This window comes from Sciurus carolinensis, chromosome 8 (assembly GCF_902686445.1).
Source record: "Sciurus carolinensis chromosome 8, mSciCar1.2, whole genome shotgun sequence".
NCBI lineage: Eukaryota > Metazoa > Chordata > Mammalia > Rodentia > Sciuridae > Sciurus > Sciurus carolinensis.
The window spans coordinates 92,107,438-92,115,444 of record NC_062220.1 but is presented as its reverse complement, the minus strand read 5'-3'; the positions used below and the strand labels follow the sequence as shown (position 1 = coordinate 92,115,444).

General features: G+C 42.2%; 1 non-coding gene across 1 annotated transcript; it reads right to left on the bottom strand.

Moving 5' to 3' along the window:
* Positions 1–6,681: 6,681 nt before the first annotated feature.
* LOC124992089 (U6 spliceosomal RNA) lies at positions 6,682–6,788 on the bottom strand. Its single transcript, XR_007110084.1, has one exon. It is a non-coding gene; the product is annotated as a U6 spliceosomal RNA (small nuclear RNA).
* Between the last annotated feature and the right edge of the window lie 1,219 nt (positions 6,789–8,007).

Genomic DNA, 8,007 nt, shown 5'->3' with positions numbered 1-8,007 from the left:
TGGTCATTCTGAGGCCCAGCACCAGGCTGAAGGTGTAACTCAGTGGAAGAGCACTTGCCTAGCAGGTGGGAGGCCCTGAATTTCATTCCCACCACCACCACCAAAAAAAAAAAAAAAAAAAAAAGTTGGGTCATTGTGAGATAGGATAAACACCAACTCTGACCAGCCCAGAGAGAGGACAAGGCCCAGGAGGAGGGCCTCTCTGGGAAGCAAGGGATGACACCGGCTGGATGAAGAGGCTGGCAAGGTGTGCCCGAGGGTTGGCTCTGCAGGCCTGCGAGGGATCAGGGACCAGAGGCCCTCGAAGCAATGGCTGCAGGTCTCACTTGTTGCTCATTTTACCAACCAAAAATAAATGTCCAAAAGGACCTTTCTATTCACTTATGACTCTGAAGTGTTAAGCAGCTTTCCCAGTCTTCTCAACTTCTGTGGAGTTGGCAGAACCCTGAACACTGAACACTTCTCAGGGATGTTGCTGTTGCTTCTCAGAAGCAGCTTCTGAGGAAAGGGGTTACCAGCTGCCCTGACGCGGATCCTTGACTGTGTGCCAAGGGACACCAGCAACAGGAAGGAGCCAGCCCTGCAACAGGACAGTAAAGGAAATGCGAAAGAAAACCCACTTACTTCCTTGAGCACCTAACCCCTTCTCACATGTCATATTTCATTACAGTCCTGGCACACCAATCTGGCCAGCAAACAATTTCTTCTCTAGAGTTTCCAGCCTAATTTGTAGGCAAATCTCTCCTTTCCCTCAACATGAAATACAATACCTTTCGGTGATGAGAGGGAATTTGTTCCATTCTATGCACCAATTAGCAGCTGTGATTCTCCATCCTGGTTCCCCCATTGCTCACTGGAACTTCCCCAAAAGGGACCAGCCTCCCCCTCCAGCATCTCTTTAATAATCCCCATCACTGGAACACCAAGCAAGGGAAGCTGATGAGAATCAGAACGGCACCCGTGGAGTGGAGTAAGTCATGGTCGAGTTCTTCTGTACAAACCACATGCTTCCACATCACATCCAGTGTTTCCTTACCATCTGAAATTACATCAAGCTGGGATTTGGTTTGAATTAAAAGGGAGGGGTCTTTTGGAGGGAAGGGGCCCCTGTACTGGTACTGGATGAGTTAGGGTCACCCGCTGGGAGAGGCTCTGAAAATTAGACTCGTACATGAGGCCAAGTAGCTGCATGCTCAGCAAAGCAGCGGTGCCTGGCCTGGTTTCCCTCTGTACCTGTCCTGTGCTGATTGATGTCTGCTCCATGCCAGAGCCTGAGGATGCAAGATCGCCAGGGCGCAGGCCCCGAGGGAGGACACGGCTCTTGGGAGGAGGCCATCAGAGGTTTTCCAAAGGGGCACAGCAGCTGGGCCTTCAGGGATGCGGGTGGTAGGAAAGCAGGGCCCAGAGAGAAGGAAGAGTGCACTGGCACCCGTCACTGCTGGGACAAATGTCGCAACCCTCAAGGGCATGGCACAGCTCTCTCCCTCGCTTGCATGAGTCCGGCCTCACCTGGTTCCTCCTTCTCTGTGGAGAAAGGGCTTCTCTCCTTTCTTCTAACCCACTGTCCCAAAACACTCTTGCTCTGCTTCTTCCTCCATCTCGGGGTCACAGCCACTTCCTCAGAGAAGCATTTCCAGCCAGATCAAGTGCTCGCACACTGCAGGGGCCTGCGTTCGCCCCACGTGCTGTCTCCACCTGCTCACAGAGCGGGTGTGCGGCAGCTGCCTGGGAGATAACTTAGAGTAAATTCTGTTTCCTCCACTCCACAGTCACTCCATGAGGACAAGGACAGGGTTTCTTACTAGGGAACTCCCGTCACTAGGCATGGTGCCTGCACATTGCAGACACTAAACATCTATGAGGAAAAAGACTAGATGACAGAAGGGATGTATATGAATGAATGACAGCAGAAGGCAGGAGACCCTCCCCCTGGAGGGTGTGAACAGTACAATGTAGCTGGAGGAAGGGCTGAGGGTTGGTGCTGGGTGCCCAGAGAAGGAGTCAGAAAAAGAGATGCTGGGCTGGGGAGAGAGCTCAGTTGGTAGAGTGCCTGCCTCGCAAGCACAAGGCCCTGGGTTCAAATCCCCAGCACGGCAAAAAAAAAAAAAAAAAAAAAAAAAAAAGAGATGCTGTGCAGGCTCCTGGACCCACCAAGGCTGTGAATTTGAATTTGACACTGGCATCTGTGGGATCTGCTGAAGTGTCCTCAGCAGGGGTCTAGCTGCCTGACAAACCCAACTCACAAGACCCCCAAAGTGTGCTTAGGTATTATTTAGGGCCGTAGAGAACTAGCAGAGAGAGTTTGATTAGCAGAGAGAGTTTGATTCCCACCTGATGCAGGGGTGGGAGACACTGCGGTTGAATAATCCAATTGAGTTTGCTCAACAGGCAGTAAATGCAATTTGCTGTGAACCATAATTATATATGGGTTTGCTTTCTTATTCCAAAAAAATATCTGCAGAAGATTCAATTATTCTCAGATTTGGAAAAAGAAAAAAAAAAGTGAACTTGTATGATTTAAGGTTCTCTTAACTGCCTTTCTCACCTCATTTATCTTTTTCTCTGTTTGAATTAAATCCCCCATTATATGTATAAACTAGACGGATTTACAAAGTTACTCCACTTGAAATGGTTTTCACGTAGACCTGTTTTGCTTTGCTTACGCCTCATCTGTACAATTTCTGTGCATTTTAATCATTACTTGGCAAGGAATTTTTAGATGTAATTGAAAGCAGCTAATCACATCAAAAATTCGAATGGGAAGTTTCATAAACCTGTGGCACGTTACAAAAAAAAATGTAAATAGTAACAATGTGAGATTTGCACTCACTAGGTTTCACAAATGAGAATTCAAAGTGCAGAAATAGTCTTGAAATATAAACTGTGGAAGAGAGAAGGCCCAAATCTGAAATTAGCCCTTTAAACTCTTCTAAATATTTACACAGCAATAAAATACAGAAGAGTTTTAGACCAACTCAGAGGTAACCACAGTAGCAAGTGTAATTGTTGAAGTTTAATTTGTTGATAATGTAAGAAAGATTGTATTTATTTAAGGATGATACAGTTGAATTCATGGTTTTACAGAATGTAGTTTTAGCATTAAATAGGGCTATGCTACGGTGGTGGCTTGACGTGTGAAGTTTAAGTACCTTGTTTCTGATAAAGTTAAATGACAAAGTTTTAGAGTATGTGAAAGGGAAAAAAACCCCACAAAAGCCAGAATTGTACCATTTGGCCTCCTGCCTTGCATCAAGCATCATACCAAAAGTTTTGTATTTTATTTCATCTCAGCCTAGTTAGCACCACTGGCTGAGAGTGCCATTTCTGGACTCATTTTACATATAGGGAGCACTAAGGTTCAGAAAGAGGAAGGCACTGTTTGAGTTCACACAGCAAGAAGCAGAGTTAACACTGCCACCGAGTCTCCCCACATCCCTGTTGTTAGGCCAGATGTTAGGGGCAGTTTTGGTTCCTCGATAACTCCCAGAAAAACGCTCCGCAGACACAGGTCCCACACGAGGAACTTTTTATTTTATGCGGACGTGCCCGCTGGGGGAAAGGAAAAGAAAGAAGATGGCCCAGGGTTTCTTTTTAGTTATGGGAATTTCCCGGGTTGGGAGGAACCAATTGCGGAGGAGAATTATTACAGACTGACTGATGGACCAATGACATATTAGAAGTTAATGTGGGAGGCAGGAAGGTTACGGCAAGGTAAGTGGGAAATTCCTGTAAAGGGAGAGATGGGCGTAAGGGCAGATTGACAGGTGGGTTGGGAGGCTGGGTTCCTATAACGGGAGAGGCAGGTGGCTTTATACCTAACACCTGTGTCCTTCCTATGGCCACCCAGAATTTTCAAAAGAAAAAAGTATTAACAGAGGAAACAAAGATGAATTCTTGAATAGTTTCCTAAATGAGAGCTCACATGTGAGTATTTTAGTGCCACCCAGCAAGGACCGGTATGCAGTATTTAAGAGTAATTACATAAATGACATTCTGTGACTTTGAAAACTAACTCCCTAAACCACACCTAGCGCACCTTCTTACTTGTGTTTTTACCCCACACAGCCTTTAATACACTTAAGCCTGAAGTCACTGTTTATCTGGCTCTTTGTGCACAGGCTGTATTCAAAGTCTGCACCAACAAGGACAGGATAAGAACGAGGGTCAGGAAGGCAACCTCTTTTGACCGTGCCCTGCTGCTGGCCTTCCTTGGACCCCATCCCACCCCGCCCAGGCAAGAGTGGGAACCTCATGCTCTTGGTGCCCTGGGGCCACCACTGGGAGAGTTCCTCACATTGCATTTTATTTAGCTCTCTGTTTCTCTCCTGTTTTGAGGAAGGAAAGAGTATTTAATTTCATTTTCCAATTGTTGGTTGCTAGCATTTAGAAATATAATGGAGTCTTTGTATTAATCTTATAACTTCGCTAAATTTACTTAGCTGTTTTTAAGATTCTGATATCTATGAACAAAGTTTCATCCATTCCTTTACAATTTCTCTGCCTCCCTTCCCCACCCACCCTTCTGTTTGTTTTCTGTCTTACTGCACCAGGCAGGGCTCCAGGGCCACGCAGAACAGAGTGGAGACAGGCACGCTGCTCCTGTGTCCAGTCTTTCCCCATCCAAGTGTGAGGTTAGCCCAAGTGATCACATGAGGAAGTCCCTTGCTGAGAGTTGTTTTTTTTTTTTTTTTTTACCAATAAAAGATACTGAATATTTATTGAATACTACTGCTGCTGCTCCTATTGGGATAATCATATTGTTTTCTCCTATATCCCATGAATATGGTGAATGGTCTTGATTGATTTTAGAGTATTAAACCAACCTTGCATTTGGGGAATAAACCTGACTTCATGTGCTGTGCTGTCTTTTTTATATATTGCTGGGTTCTATTTGTTACTATCTTGGTCAAATTTTGCATCTTTGTTCATGAGGCTATTGTAGTGGTCTCTCTTTTGTTGTTGTCCTAATTAGTTATACATGACAGTAGAATGCACTTTGACACATCATACATAAATGGAGTATAATTTCTCATTCTTCTAGTTGAATATGATGTGGAATTCCACCAGTTATATATGTACCTGAGGTAATGATGTCTGTTTCATTCTGTTATCCTTCCAACCCCCAGACCCCTTCCCTCCCTTCACTCCTATTTAAAGTAACTCTATTCTTCACTAGTCCCCTTCCTTATTATGAATTAGCATCTGTATATCAGAGAAATACTGTAATAGTCTTTTTTACTTTTTCCTTTTCTATTCTTGTATTGTTTGTTCATTTGTTTTATTTCTTTTGTGTGTTTGTTCATCCCCCACCCTTCTCATTTTTTATTTTGAAAGGGATCTTCTTGAGTTACTTAGGGTCTGGTTAAGTTGCTGAGGTTAACCTTGAACTTGCCATTCTCCAGCCTCAGCCTCCCTAGTCACTGGGATTACAGGCACACACCACCATGCCTGACTTTTGTTTTTTTTAAATAACATTTTTGCCTTGTTTTGTTCAAGATAATGCTGTCTTTAAAAAAAAAAATTAAGTTGAAAATGATTCCCTCTACCTGCTTTCTGAGTTTGGTGGGACTGATATTTTCCTATTATATGTTTGCTCGAAATCACTAGTCTGAGAAGTGTTTAATTATATACGCATTTTTAAAATAGGTATTGGAATGCTCAGATTTTCCTTTTATTCTTGTATCAATTTAATGTAATATGAATTTAAGGTAATGTAATAGGAATTTAAGGTATAAAATTTATTGGCACAGGATATTCACAATGCTCCTTCACTATCCCTTCCATGTCTGTGGGGTCTGTACTCCTGCCCCTTCATTTATTCCTGACACCAGCAGTTCGTGTCTGCTCTCTTTCCTCTTCATTGACCACTTTGCATTTTGTTCATCTTTTCCAAAAGAAGAGCTCTGGTTTCATTGGCTCCTTTATCATTTTCTGTTCTTGTATTTCACTGAGTTCTACTTGTTATGATTGTGTTCCATTTTTCTTGCCTCAGGTTTAACTTACTCTTCTTTTCCTAGTTATGTAAGTGGAAGCTTAGGTTGTTGATTTTTAGTCCTTTCAGCTTTTCTAACTTGAGCCCTTAAAGCTATACATTTCTTTCCAAGCCCTGCATCAGATTCATCCCACAAATTATGGTGTCATGTTTTCATTATCACAATATTCAGTTCACAATATTTTCTAAGTTCTCTTCTGATTTCTTCTTTAGTCCATGAGTTATTTTAAAGTATGTTGTTTAATTTCTAAATACTCGAGGTTTTCCCATTGTCTTCTTGTTGTTGGTTTCAAATAAATGCCACCTGGTCATCAGAAAAGATATTCTAAGTGATTTTAATACTTTAAAGTTTACTGAGACATTTTATGGCCAAGCATGTGGTCTCCCTAGGGGAATGTTCTATGATCATTTAAAAATAATGTGTATTTCTGCCAAGTTAGATGTGGTGTTCTGTAGATGTTAATGAGGTTGATGGGGATGTTTGTGTCTCTATATCCTTATTAATTTTATGTCTGTTCTCTTAATCAGTTATTGACAGAAGATTATTGAAATCTCTAAATGTGATTGTTGATTTTCTTTTTGGTTCTGTTGGGTTTTTGGTTTTGTTTTTTGGTTCTTCGTAGTTATTCATGACAGTAGAGTCCATTTTGATATAATTATACAAGCATGGAATATACCTTGTTCTAATTGAGAATATGGAACACTCCATGAATTTTCATGTCATTCTTGTGCAGATGCCATGCTAATCTCTTCTGTATTCTTCCACTTTTAGTATACATGCTGCCAAAGCGAGCAAGCACTCTGTCAGGTTCTGCTTCATGTGTTTTGAAGTTCTGTTATTAGATGTTCCCTCATGTAAGATTGCTGTCTTTTATCCTCCTAGTGTGGGGATTGAACCCAGGGCCGTGTACGTGCCAGACAAGTGCTCTACCACCAAGCTACACCTCCAGCCCATTTTGTTTTCTCCTTTTATTTTTGGTTTGTTTTGATACTGGGGTTTGAACTAAGGGACACTCTACCACTGAGATATACCTCTACTTCATTTTATATTTTATTCTGAGACAGGGTCTCACCAGGTTGCTGAAGGTCTCACTAAGTTACTGAGGCTGGCCTTGAACTTGCCATCCTCCTGCCTCAGCCTCCCCAGCAGTTAGGATTAAAGGCATACACTGCTGTGTCAGCTCTGTTATATATTCTTGATGAACTTTCTTTTTTATTATTAACTGCCCCTCTTTAACTTTGGTAATATTCTCTGCTTTGAAGTCTACTTTGTCTTTGTATTAATCAGGGTTCTCTAGAGTAACAGAATCAACAGGAAATATGATTATAAAAAGGGAATTTATTAGATTGGCTTACACAACCTGAAGCTGGATAGTTAGTCCACAACGTCTGCAGGCTGGAGAGCTGGAAGATGCAGTAACTGCACAGTCCAAGAGGTGGAAGCCCCAGAACAAGAGGAATCAACAGTGCTACCCTAGTCTGAGACCAAGGCTTCTGGAAGCTACCTGGAGAATCACTGACAGAGTCTGCTTGGGAAGAGTGAAGAAGCGAGAGTCTGATATCCTCAATTAACAGTGATCAAGAACCCGTTCAAGAAGAGTCTAGCTTCCATCTGCATCTGCTTCCTTGTTCTTCCAACTTTTATTCCATTCAAGTCACAATCCTATTGGGCCATGCTGCCCACCCTTAGGGAGGGGCCCCACTTCAGTTCACTATCCCACATTCCAATCATTCCTAGATATTCCCCAAAGCCTCTTAGTCATCAGCATCTCTTAATAATCCAATCAAGTTGACAATTCAAATTAACCATTACAGTCTTATATTAATATCATAGTTTGGTGTGGGATATTATTTTCTTCCTTTTACTTTTAATCAGTCTTTATATTGCAATTTATGTTTACTTAGATCTTGCTTTTATTTAATCCAGTCTGAGAAAAATCACACTAGATATAATTATCTATATATTTGGGTGTAAGTCTCCTATCTTGCTATTTGTTTTATATTTTTTCCATGTT